Source organism: Pelodiscus sinensis, chromosome 16 (assembly GCF_049634645.1).
Source record: "Pelodiscus sinensis isolate JC-2024 chromosome 16, ASM4963464v1, whole genome shotgun sequence".
Classification (NCBI taxonomy): domain Eukaryota; kingdom Metazoa; phylum Chordata; order Testudines; family Trionychidae; genus Pelodiscus; species Pelodiscus sinensis.
In genome coordinates, this window is record NC_134726.1 from 6,203,596 (window position 1) to 6,217,242 (window position 13,647).

Genomic DNA, 13,647 nt, shown 5'->3' on the forward strand with positions numbered 1-13,647 from the left:
GCTCTGGGAGGGAGGAAGGCAGCCAGGGCTACTGTCCCTGTCCCCGTCTCCTTCTGCTCTTCCTCTCATTCCTCTTGGCAGGGAGAGGAGCCCTGCGCAGCCTCTCTGGCTGGTCAAGCCCCACCTGCTCCTTGTAGAAAGGCTCCTACCACTTGGTGGTGCAAGTTGGAGAAAGGAGGAAACTCAGCAACAGGACTGGGGGCAGGGGGTTGGTTGTCATGGGCTCCCCCATTGTGCGTCAGCTCCCCGCCCCATCCTCCCTGCTCTCTGGAGCTCCTGCTGGGCCTGGGGCAGTGCTAATAGAAGGTGCCGCAATGCAGTTCCTCCTCTGCCCCATCAGTTCACCCCAGCCCCACCAGTATTTGAATGCAGAGGCTGGGAAGCCTGAGGGTCGCAGACCAATGCAGAGAGGAGGTGGCACCAGCACCCCGTGGATGACACTCCAACCCTGGTCAGCCCCTTTGGCCCAGGCCCCATGGAGCAACTGGAGGCTCCCAGTCCCCCCACCTCTTCCCCACCAGCACCCCTGTGGAAGATTCGCAGTTTCTCCTGCCCCATCCTTCCTCTATCTGCAGTACCCTAGAGCAGTGGTCACCAGCCAGTAGATCAGGATCTGCCAGTGGATCTTGGAGCCTCTGACGGGTGATCCTGACTGGTTTCACCAGGAAGCTCGCAAGTGCTGGCACTTCAGTTGCCCCTTCCCCACTGTCCTGCTGCTCCTGCCCTCTGCCTTGGAGCTGCCCCTTGGGAGCCTCCTGCTTGCTGTGCAGGGTGTGGGAGGGAGAAGAGGGGGGCTCTGATGTCAGGGTGTCCCTCCTCCCCCCTCTCCTGTACCTGGCCTCCACCCAGAGAGAAGAGGATGGAGGGAGCGTGGCAATGCCAATCTCTGTCACTCTCACAGTGTGTGTGTCTCTGTCATTCTCACAAACACGCACTGTCCTTCCCTCTCATCTCCCAACCCAACACAGACATGGGGGGTTCTTACTCCTTTTACTGCTTGCAAAGTGGATTATTTTTGGTTTTTGACTTTTCCCACCCTGATCCTCCTGCTACCCCCAACCTCCTGCCCCCAACATGAATCCCCCTGCACCCAAAATCCTTCCCAGAGCTTGCATCCTGAAACTCATCCTGGACCCCAATCCCCCACCCTGGGCTAAGCCCCGAGCCCTTCCCACTCTCCCAACTCCTTGGCTCAAAACGAGAGCCTTGATCCCAAACCCTACCCCAGCCTGGTGAAAGTGAGTGAGGATGGGGGACAAAGGAGGATGGAGTGAGCAGGGTGAGGCCTTGGAAAAGGGGTGGAGCAGAGGCAGGGCCTCAAAGAAGGGGCGGGAAGGAAGAGGGGCAAGAGTATTTGGTTTGAGGTAGATTTTACATTGCACTTAAATTGGAAAAGTCACCTTGTGTTTAAAAAGGTTGGAGACCACTGCCCTTGAGGGAGGTCCCAGCCCCCTTTGCCCCCCCCTCCCATCATCAGCACCCTGGAAGGATATCCCCAGTTCCTTCTACTGCTAGATCCCTCCCCCACTAGCTGTACCCCTGGGGAAGACTCCTAATTCCCCCTGCCTCATCCCTCCTTTCATCAGCACTCATGGGAGGGACTGGATCTCCCCCAGTTCACCCTGCCCCATATCCCTACCATCACCAGTGCCTCTGATCCGAGGAGCAGTAGTATCGGGGTGGGGTGTGGGGGGATGAGCAGCAATGCCAGCTGCTCTGTGCATCCAGGTCAGTTTCCCTATGTGGGTGTTGGTGTGGGAGGAGTGCAGGGGTTGCAGTGAAGGAGTGCCGGGATTAAGGGTGCGGGAGGGGGAGCAGGCCTGTCTGTATATGTGCTGCCAGCTGCCAGTCCCCTCCTTGCTCCCTGCTGGCCCAAACTAGGTGTGAGCAGCAGCATCCCTGCACAAATCAGCTGGGAGCTGGTAAATGGTGGTGGGTGGCGGAGCTGAGTTGGGCCAGGAAGGAGTGGAGCATGGCTGTGAGCCGGAGAAGGATGGGTTTGCTTGCTAACCTGGCCTCGTGCTCTCCACACAGCCTGGGGGGATTTGTTTTGGCCAGCAGCTAAGGGCTCTGCTTGGGGGCTGGGGAGAGGGCGAGCGGGCCAGGTGGCATGGAGCAATCCAGACCTCCCCCCCAGGTTTTGTCTAAGTAGTATGCCCCCTTGACACACTGGGGTCCAGTGGGCCCCCATTTTATAATCCTACAAAGAGCCTCATACATCCTAAAGGACGGGCCCCGGAGACACTCATAAGCTTGGGGGACAAGTTTTGCTTTGCATTCCAAACAGGAAAATAATTCTCAAACTGACTTAATGTAAAATCTGTAAAAGAGGAGACAGAAGTTCAGAGTAAAGTACAATCAAATAAAACCTCAGGAGGGAATTAGCTGGAAAAGGGTGGGGGCAGTGTATGGCATGATAGCATCTCTAATGTTTCAATAAACAGATAGGCATCAGGGAGAATTGATAGAAAGCTCACCCGCCCACACACTCTCTGATCTCTCACTACTCCGATAACCACTTGGTAAAATGAACCTTGCAAATACGGTAAAACTCCAATAGTCCGGCATCCAATACTCCGGCGCTCCTGATAGTCCGGCATCAAAATGGCAAGAGCCTAGTGAGTGAGCTTCGGCAAAAAATGCGTCACAAGTGGCAGCAGCTGAACTGAGCGAAAAGGGTAAAAAGGGTTAAAAAAACTAAAACATTACAGTATACTGTATACAGTATGTACAATAAAAAGGGTTAAGAACACTTTATATACAGTATACTGTACAGTATATACATACTGTGTACGGTATATACATAACCAGCTTATAGTACCTCCTGATACTCCATGTGGCGGGTTTTAAGGGTGCGAGCTCCACACCCCGCTGCTCCCCCCGCGCCAGGGCCGGCGGGGTGGGGTGGGGCTCCGCGAACCCACCGCCTTCGGGCCCCTCGTAGTCCCGATATCCGGGATCCGTAAGTGAGCCCGGGACGGGGTGCGATCACCCCTCGCCCGGTATGGGGACGAGGGGGCTCGGCGGACCCTGTCCGGTGCCTTCCCGGGAGGCCCCTGGCCGGGGCTCGGCCGGGGCTCTTGAGCCGTCCCTCTAGTCTTGGTCTCTCTAGTCTTGATCCCTTCCTCTCGCACCCTCTTGGCGGCGGGAGGTTGGGTAGTGGGTTCGACTATTACAGCCTGGAAGACCTGCGCCGAGGTCGGGGTGTGGGGAGTGGGGGACCCGGGCCCACCCTCGCCACCGGGTCCCAGCCCGAGGCCCTAAGTGGGGCGGGTGCTTTAAAGCGATCCCCCCACGGCAGGCAGGGCAGCCGCCCGAAACTCGCCTGCCCACGGGTGCCAAAACGGTCCCGCCTCGGACTCCTTCCACTCCCACGCCGCCGGCCCCCCGGGCCGGCACAAGGTCAAGTCACTTACCCCGTCGCAGACGCCGTGCCCGTCCCAGGGCGAGTCGCCAGCTGCTGGGGTCGTCTCCCTTCGTTGCCCAGAAAGCCGGGTGCTTGGGGTGCCGGGAAGCCAGGTTGGCTCCCCCCTTCCTGAGCGTCCCCGAGCCCCTGTTATGGGCGCGGGCGGGTGACGTCAGGGGCGTAAGCCCCGCCCCCTCCGGGGCTCTCCAGTCCAGCTTCCACCGGAGCGCGCCCGTGGCTCCGCCCCGGGGCGCAAACCGTGGCACCCGAGCCGGGCGTTTTGCAGCTGCCTGGGGCTTCCCCCGCTTCCTCCGGCGCGCGCCCGCCCCCGCTCTCTGGCGCGGCGGGGCCGGCGGCGCCGCGCTGAGCGGCTTTCGGCCGTCTACGGCTGCCACTTCTCACTCGGGAGGGGGGCCTCCCCCGCTCCCTGTGCGGACCCCGCTGGGTCCGTCACACTCCGGCATATCTGATAATCCAGCACCACCTAAATCCCATAGGTTCCGGATTATCATAAATCTACTGTATTAGAATAGTGATAGAAATGTAGCCATGTTAGTCTGGTGTAGCTGAAACAAAATACAGGACTATGTAGCACTTTAAAGACTAACAAGATGGTTTATTAGATGATGAGCTTTCGTGGGCCAGACCCACTTCCTCAGATCAAATAGTGGAAGAAAATAGTCACAACCATATATACCAAAGGATACAATTAAAAAAATGAACACATATGAAAAGGACAAATCACATTTCAGAACCGAGGGAGGATGCGGGGGGAGGGGGAAGGAAGGTAAATGCCTGTGAGTTAATGATATTAGAGGTGGGTAAGGGGAGATGTCTGTGAGTTAATGGTATTAGACGTGATAATTGGGGAAGCTATCTTTGTAATGGGTAAGGTATGTGCTGCAAACATAAAAGAAACTTCAAATTTATTAATACAGGTTAAACCTCTCCAATCTGGCACTTTCTGGTCTGGCAACATCCATGGTGTGGCATGAGTTTAATTAGCAGGATACCCACTTATCATGGGTGTAGGTGAGTTTTCCACGGTCCCATAAAGTTTGTTTAAAGACACCAGTCCTAGCTGTCAGTGTTCTATGCTGTTATTTAGCGCTAATTTGCCCCTAACGGTCTTCTAAGACAGTGTTTCTCAACCAGTGGTATGACTACCCTTAAGGGTACTCAGAGAAGTCTGGGGGGTACATCAATACAACTGAAATTTGGAGAAAACTGAATTTTTGTTTTAAGTTTTACGGCACTTTATTATTTTTGTACTTTTCACACCCAAAAATGTAATTGCCTGCCTGGCTACGATTAAGTTGTTTAAACAAATGTGTTGCAATGATAGAAAAAAATTGTATGTGTCTGAAAACTATAGATACTGGGGGTACTTATAATTTTTTAAAAAAAGGGGGCACTTGATAAAAAAAAATTGAGAAATGCTGTTCTAAGAAACCAGCAAACAGCGGAAGTACTGGTAATGCTGCTAAACCATACTCATGTTTTTTATGCTTTATATCCAAGACTTGGCAAATAATACAATCTACTCCCCGTGGCGAGTAGATTGTAACCCAGAAGAGGCGGGTTCGGGCGATCTGCGCATGCGATCGCCGGACAGCGTGGCTGGCGAGCAGGGCTCGCTGCGGTTTGGCAAGCCCTGTTTATATCTATTTATTTCCTTGTGCCAATACATTACAATTGTGTGACAACACTAACATTTTGTTATGAAGAGAGCTGATAAGCTTTGGGTAGGCGTAGGCATATGTAAGGCGTATCAGTACGGTCATACATTATTAAGCAGGATTGCAAGTGCTGTTCCATTTATTCACCTCAATGAAATAAAATTGTAGAAGTCCACTCACTACAATATTGACCTCCCGTGGTTCGGCAAATTCTCTGGTCAGATCCCAAGGGTGCTGGACTAGAGCAGGGGTTTGCAAACTTTTTTTCTTATGATCCAGTTGAATAAAATTGTTGATGCCCATGACCCAACATAATTTGACTAGAGCAGGGGTAGCCAACCCATGTCTCTTGAGATGCATGTGGCTCTTTGATTAAGGAAATGTGGCTCCTGCTGCTTCTGAGCCGTGCCTGGACTGCTCACAGCTGGCCGCTCTGAGCACGGTGCCCCAGTGCCTGCCCACAGCCGGCTGCTCTGCGCACATGCCCAGCACCTGGAGGGAGAAGCGCTTGGCAGCGGCAGCTGCTCCGGGACCAGGCATTAGGTTAGAGCAGGGTGTATGTGCCTGGCTCTGGGGGAGAGGAAGGGGATTTGGTTAGAGTGGGAGGCTGGGGGTGCTTGGCTCTGGAGGTGAATTGGGTTAGAACAGGGGGCTGGGAGTGCCTGGCTTTCCGGAGGGGGGAGGGCATTGGGTTAGAGCTGGGGCTTGAAGCACCTTAAACGCAAAGTCTTTGTGGATGCAGAATAAGGCAGCCAACTCAGATGTCATATTTAAATTCCAGGGCAAAAAAAGAATCAGCATGTATCTGGTTTACACAGTGTTTCTTTAAAGAAAATTCAAAGGCTATTGTTTGCCAGGCTGAAGCAATTATTCTCAGGTGTGAGTTTCTCCCTTCTTGGTTTTGAGCCTCTCATATTTGCAATATGGGACAGACCTGAATTTTTAGAACTATAAACAAGCCATAATCTTCATAAGTAAAAAAAAACCGAGGAAACCATACCAGAGAGCAACAAGCTGGAGTGAAGCAGACACTTCAAATTGTGCTAATTTACGTCTCAGTTCAGTTTAATTTTAAAAAACTCTCAGGACACCATGGGGCAGGAGTGTTAAATTTAAAATACGTGGTGGGGATGCTTTTTTTTTTTTTAAGTGTGAGGATATCACTGTACTTTTAAAATGTTTTTTTTTTATTTGATGTTTGTTCCTTGTCAAGTTCTCTGAAGATTTATGGATTGGCTGTGAATTTTTTAAGTGACTAGAGACTTTTTTATTGTTTTTTGTCTGAAATGTCCTGTAATGTTATTTTTATCACTAAATTTTGTGTACTATATCTGTTTTTCTATATATAGATATACAAAAATAAATATATAATATGTGGCTTTTCGCAGTCTATCCAACGCTATTTTGGCTCTTGGTCTCTAACTGGTTGGCCACCCCTAGACTAGAGTGTGGGCTCAGGAGTGGGGCTGAGGATGAGAGCTTTGGGCTGTAGGAGGGGGCTCTGGCTTTGAGAGGCAGGTCAGGGCTAGGGCAAGAGATGCTTACCTCGAGCAGCTCCTGGTCAGCAGTGCAGCGGGGGTGCTAAGCATGGGTGGTCATGGCCCACACTGCTTTCCCCAGGTTCCCTTGGCTGCAAAGGATGAAACAGAGCCAAGGGGAGCCGCAAGGCTCCATGACCATGGCGCCGGTACATAAACAAACCGGGGCGGCCAGTTGGGGGCTGCGTCTACATGGGCAATATTTTGCACAAATACTCTTTAACACAAGAGTTTTTGCGTTAAAGTATTTGTGCAAGAGAGCATCTACACTGGCATGTGTCTTTGTGCAAGAGATGTACTTTTGCGCAAGAGCATCCGTGCCAGTGTAGACGCTCTCTTGCACAAGAAAGCTCTGATGGCCATTTTAACCATCCGGCTTTCTTGCGCAAGAAATTCATGTTGCCTGTCTACACTGGCCTCTTGCGCAAGAACAGTTGCTCAAGAGCATCATAGGTCTTGCGCAAGAAGCAATGATTTCACACATTAGAACGTCAGTGTTCTTGCGCAAGAACTCCCCGCCAGTGTAGACAGGCAGCACGTTTTTGCACAAAAGCAGTCGCTTTGGTGCAAGATTACACCAATGTAGACACAGCCAAAGTGTTTCTGAAAGTGTTTCTGTGGTACACTTTCAGAAACACTGCTCTAGAGAGGTTCGACCTGTACTAGCTTAGGCTAATTTGTGTATTTTCCAGCTTTGATACCACAGACACTTGATTTTCAAACAGGACATCAATAGGAGCTAATGGTCCATTACTTGGCACTTGGCAGGAGTGAGCTCCAGATATGTGATAACTTCAGCCCTGTGCATGTGAAACTCCCTGTTCGCACTTCAATTACACTTCCACCCTTACCGATGTGCAGCTACATGCCCAATTTTCTCCTTGGATTCTAGGGATATAGAACCTGCCAGCTCCTCTTGGAACAAATACTGATTACCCAAGGGGAAGAAACACCCTACAGACGCACAGCATTACTTTCCAGTCTGTTTGTTTCAATGCCTATGAAAGTTCTCCAGCTGCTTACCTGAAAGAGAGCCATGTGCAAGATGATTCACTCTAGCCATTTCTCCAAACCGTATAGATTCGAGTGCTTCACCCTAAGTTAAGACCTTTCAGAGCTTTGATTTAGTACAGGGGTCTCCAACCTTTTTAAGCACAAGATCACTGTTTGAATTTAAGTGCAATCCAGGATCTACCTCAACCCAAATGTCCTTGACCCACATTCTTTGTGCCCCTTCTCTGAGACCCCACCCCTTCTCAGTCCTTCCTTTCCTTCCCTTCCCTATCCTCCCTCTCTTTCATCAGGCAGGGGCAGAGGACTGGGGCACAGGCTCCGGTCTTGGGCTAAGGGATTTAGAGTGTGAGAGGGGCTCTGAGCTAAGTCTGAGGCACGGGGTCGGGGTACTGACTCTGTAAGGGTGTTTGGATCCAGGGGGCTCAGGACTAGGGCAGAAGCTTGGGGTGCAGGAGTGGGCTCATGACTGGGACAGGGGTTTGGAGCTGGCTCCCGCTGGGCACGGCTTACCTCAGGTGGCTCCTGGGTGGTGGTGCAGTGGGGCTAAGGCAGGCTCATCCCTTCCCTGGCCCTGTACCACTCTCCAAAGCAGCCAGCAAACTCCCTCCATCCCCAGCCATGTTGTGCCCCAGCCCATTCAATAGAGACAGAATATAGAGTGGGAGAGAGGGCACCCTGACATCAGTGCCCCTTCCTCTCTCTTCCCTGCTCTGCACAGCGAGTGGGAGGCTCCTGGTCGTGGTGGGGAAGCTCTAAGGCAAAGGGCAGGAGATGTGCAGCAGTGGCTTGAAATGCCAGCACTTTATAGCCTCTTTATAGCCTCTTGGCTAAACCAGTCAGGATCACGTGTCAGGGGCTCCAAGGTCTACCAGTAGATCCTGAGCTACTGGTTGGTGTTGGGGAGCCTGGACAGCTCTCCCTTGACAATTATAATGTCTGCCTTGTCCACAGTGCAGATCTCTGAAAAGCAAAACCCAGGCCTGTCTCAACTCTGGCAAGCAGGTAAGGCTGGGGATGGGGTGAGAGGGGAAGAACTTTGAGAGCCAGGAATGTTTTGCACAATCATGCAAATTTAGCATGGTACAGTGAGACCATGCCAAAACGACTGGGAGCAACCTGGTACCAGAACATTCTGTCTCTGATAATTAAAAAAAAATTCCAGATACAGCCATAAAACTGCTAACAAAGCACATCGTTTTGCAACATCCTAAGAAGCAGGATGTAACCCCAAATAAGGGCATTGGGCATTTTACGTATCTTACACAATATGTAATCAATTGGTAAATACTATTAGAATGGTCAAGTGTCGCCTTGCTATAAAATGTGCTTAGTAAGAACAATCGGTTGGGAGGGAAGGAGCCGGATTGACCCACAGGTCCTGCTTGTTGTAACTAGAAGTAGCCCTTTCACACCGGTGACCCTAGATGGGTGGGAATCAAAGGGACCATGACCTCCTGCCTGGTACTGTAGGCGGCATATGGGTGAAGTGTAAGTGAACTAGGCTTAATTATTGTATTATAATAATCTTCTATTAATTGCTTTTGCATTGTTCTGTGCTGTATTGCTTTACAATTTATAATATTTAAGGTTTAAATTGTATAGTAATTGTATGTTTTTGAGGCTTGTAAAACTTAACAACTATATTAACTGTTTAAAGCTTGCAATAAATAAGAGAGTGGTTAAGTCCCTCCGGAGTGTCCTGGTTTCCCTAGAAACTAAAATAAATGGAACCACACGACAGTTGATGACCACTGATTTAGTAGCTCCATTATGGGCTTTTCCCAGAATTTGTTAACAGTAAGGCTACGTCTAGACTGGCCCCTTCTTCGGAATAGGCATGCTAATTTCGAACTTTGGAATAGGGAAATCCATGGGGGATTTAAATATCCCCGGTGGGATTAAATAAACATGGCCGCCGCTTTTTTTCCGGCTTGGGAAAAAGCCGGAAAAGAGCGTCCAGACTGGCGCGATCCTCCGGAATAAAGCCCTATTCCGGAGGATCTCTTATTCCTACTATATCCTCTGGAATAGGGCTTTATTCCAGAGGATCGCGCCAGTCTGGACGCTCTTTTCCGGCTTTTCTCCAAGCCGGAAAAAAAGCGGCGGCCATGTTTATTTAAATCCCACGGGGGATATTTAAGCCCCCGCGGATTTCCCTATTCCAAAGTTAGAAATTAGCATGCCTCTTCCGAAGAAGGGGCCAGTGTAGACGTAGCCTATGTCTTGATGAAAAACCACACTTGGGAGACTTTTTTTATGGTTGATGTGTGATCCGACAATGCACTTTCATCATATTACACCAACTCATTATATACTTTAGCCATTTCATTTTTCAGTGACTCTAGACCTTTTCAAATCTGAGAGTATTTACATTAATGCTCTGAAAAGATCTGTACAGTTTTTAAAAGCCTATTACTCCTATCTGAGAATTTTATATATGCTGAAAGTGCTTTCATGTGATGAGAGGGCCTTTAATAAAAACCATGCAGTTAGAACATAAGAATGGCCGTACTGGGTCAAACCAAAGGTCCATCTAGCCCAGTATCCTGTCTGCGGACAGTGGCCAGCACCAGGTGCCCCAGAGAGAGTGGACCAAAGACAGTGATCAAGCAATTTGTCTCCTGCCATCCCTCTCCAGCCTCTGACAAACAGAAGCCAAGGACACCATTTTATCCCCTGGCTAATAGTCTTTTATGGACCTAACCTCCATGAAATTATCTGGCTTCTCTTTAAACTCTGTTATAGTCCTAGCCTTCACAGCCTCCTCTGGCAAGGAGTTCCACAGGTTGACTACACGCTGTGTGAAGAAGAACTTTCTTTTATTAGTTTTAAACCCGCTACCCATTAATTTCATTTGCTGTCCTCTAGTTCTTCTATTTAGGGAACTAATAAATAACTTTTCTTTATCCGCCCTCTCCATACCACTCATGATTTTATAGACCTCTATCATATCCCCCCTCCGTCTCCTCTTTTCTAAACTAAAAAGTCCTAGTCGCTTTAACCTCTCCTCATATGAGACCCGTTCAAAACCCCTAATCATTTTAGTTGCCCTTTTCTGAACCCTTTCCAAGGCCAAAATATCTTTTTTTAGGTGAGGAGACCACATCTGTACACAGTATTCAAGATGTGGGCGTACCATAGTTTTATACAGGAGCAGTAAGATATTCTGTGTCTTATTTTCTATCCCTTTCTTAATAATTCCTAGCATCCTATTTGCCTTTTTGACCACTGCTGCACACTGTGTGGAAGTTTTCAGAGAACTGTCCACGATAAGTCCAAGATCTCTCTCCTGATTTGCCATAGCCAAATTAGCCCCCATCATACTGTACATATAGTTGGGGTTATTTTTTCTGATGTGCATTACTTTACACTTATCCACATTAAAATTCATTTGCCATTTTGTTGCCCAATCACTCAGTTTGGTGAGATCTTCTTGGAGACCCTCATAGTCTGTTTCTGTCTTGACTATCCTAAACAGTTTGGTATCATCTTCAAACTTTACCACCTCACTGCTTACCCCTTTCTCCAGATCATTTATGAATAAGTTGAACAGGATTGGTCCTAAGACTGACCCTTGGGGGACACCACTAGTTACCCCTCTCCATTCTGAAAATTTACCATTTATTCCTACCCTTTGTTTCCTGTCTTTTAACTAGTTATCAGTCCAAACAAGGACCTTCCCTCTTATCCCATGGCCATGTAATTTACACAAGAGCCTTTGGTGAGGGACCTTGTCAAAGGCTTTCTGAAAATCTAAGAATACTATATCTACTGGATCCCCCTTGTCCGCATGTTTGTTAACTCCTTCAAAGAACTCTAAGGGTATGTCTACACTACAGCGCTAATTCGAACTAAGCTAATTCGAACTAACGCATCTAGAACTAAAAACTAGTTCGAATTAGCATTTTGCTAATTCGAACTAGCGCGTCCACATTAAGTGGACCCTGAACCGGGGTTAAGGATGGCCGGAAGCAGTGCCGGCAGGGCATCAGAGGAGGACTTAGAGCGTGGAGATACTGTCTCAGGCTAGCCGAGGGCTGTGCTTAAAGGGTCCCGACCCCCACCCCGGACACACAGTTCTCAGGGGTGCCCCGCTTGCAAAGCAGTCCTGGCTTGGAGTGCCCTGAGTGCCCACACTGGGCACATCACACCACTCGGCCATCAGCCCGGCTGCACTTGCCGCAGGCTGCCATCTGGGGAGAGAGGGCAATTGGGGGGCTGCAGGAGAGCTTCCACCCCCAGAAGCCCGCAGAGCCAGCCCAGTCCTCCCCATCAGGGGCTTGTGCCCCATTCCTCCCTCACCTCCTTCCACTTACCCTTCCCTAGCCCCTCTTCTTGATGTACAAAATAAAGATAACGTGTCTTCCAAAATGGAATCTCTCTTTATTGAACAAAACTGGGGGAGACTGGGAAAAGGAGGTGGGAGAGGGGAAGAGAGAGGGTGGGAGAGGGGAGGGCAACTAAAATGATCAGGGGTTGGGAACAGGTCCCATAAGAAGAGAGGCTAAAGAGACTGGGACTTTTCAGCTTAGAAAAGAGGAGACGGAGGGGGGATAGGATAGAGGTCTCTAAAAGCAGGAGTTGGGTGGAGACGGTGCATACAGAAAAGTTTTTCATTAGTTCCCATAAAGAAGGACTAGAGGACACCAAAGGAAAGGAATGGGTAGCAGGCTTCAAACTAGTAACAGAAAGTTCTTCTTCACAAAGCAAAGAGTCAACCTGTGGAACTCCTTGCTGCAGGGGGCTGTGAAGGCTAGAACTGGAACAGAGTTTGAAGGGAAGTGAGATCAAGTCATGGAGGTTGGGTCCATGGAGTGCTATTAGCCAGGGGGTAGGAGTGGTGTCCCTGCCCAAGGCTTGTGGAAGGCTGGAGAGGGATGGCACAAGACAAATGGTTTGGTCACTGTCTTCGGTCCATCCCCTCCAGGGTCCCTAGGGTTGGCCACTGTCGGCAGACAGGCTACTGGGCTAGATGGACCTTTGGTCTGACCCAGGACGGCCATTGTAAGCTCAGGGCTCAGGGTCGGGGGTCTCAGTGGACCCCCTTGATTCTCTTGCACACCTGCTCCTGGGTGGCCAGGCTGGCAGCTATTCTGCCCAAGCCGGCCACTTTCCTGTGCCTAGTGCGGAGATCGTGGACATGGTCCAGGATGTCCGCACTAGCCCAGGCGGTTGCCCGCCTCTTGCGGTCCCAGGCAAGCTCCCGGGAGCCGACAACCTGGTCCCGGGAAGAGGGGGAGGGCTGAGGGGCATTGGGTGGGTGGCTCGATCCGTGACAGGTGCAGGGTCTGCTGGCTGGGTGCTGGCAGGCTTGCACCTGGCACGGGCACCGTAGCCAGCCCGTGCCCCTTTAAAGGGTCCGGGGCTGGGAGGGGGGCAGTAGAGTTTCCCTGGTGTTGGCCAGAGTGGCCACCAGGGAAACTTGGGGAGGGCTAGCCTCTCACTAGTTCGAATTAAGGGGCTACACACCCCTTAATTCGAACTAGCTAGTTCGAACTAGGCTTAATCCTCGTGGAATGAGGATTACCTAGTTCAAACTAAGCACTCCGTTAGTTCGAATTAAATTCGAACTAACGGAGCGCTAGTGTAGCGCCTATGAAAGTTAGTTCGAACTAACGTCCGTTAGTTCAAACTAACTTTGGAGTGTAGACATACCCTAATAGATTAGTAAGGCAGGATTTCCCTTTACAGAAACCATGTTGACTTTTGTCCAACAAACTGTGTTCTTCTACATGCTTCAAAATTTTATTCTTTACTATTGTTTCGACTAATTTGCCCGGTACAGAAGTTAGACTTACCGGTCTGTAATTGCCAGGATTGCCTCTAGAGCCCTTTTTAAATATTGGTGTCACGTTGGCTACCTTCCAGTCATTAGGTAGGGAAGCTGATTTAAAGGATAGGTTACAAATCACAGATAATAGCTCAGCAATTTCCCATTTAAGTTCTTTTAGAACCCTTGGATGAATGCCATTCGGTCCCGGAGATTTGTTAACATTAAGTTTTTCTATTT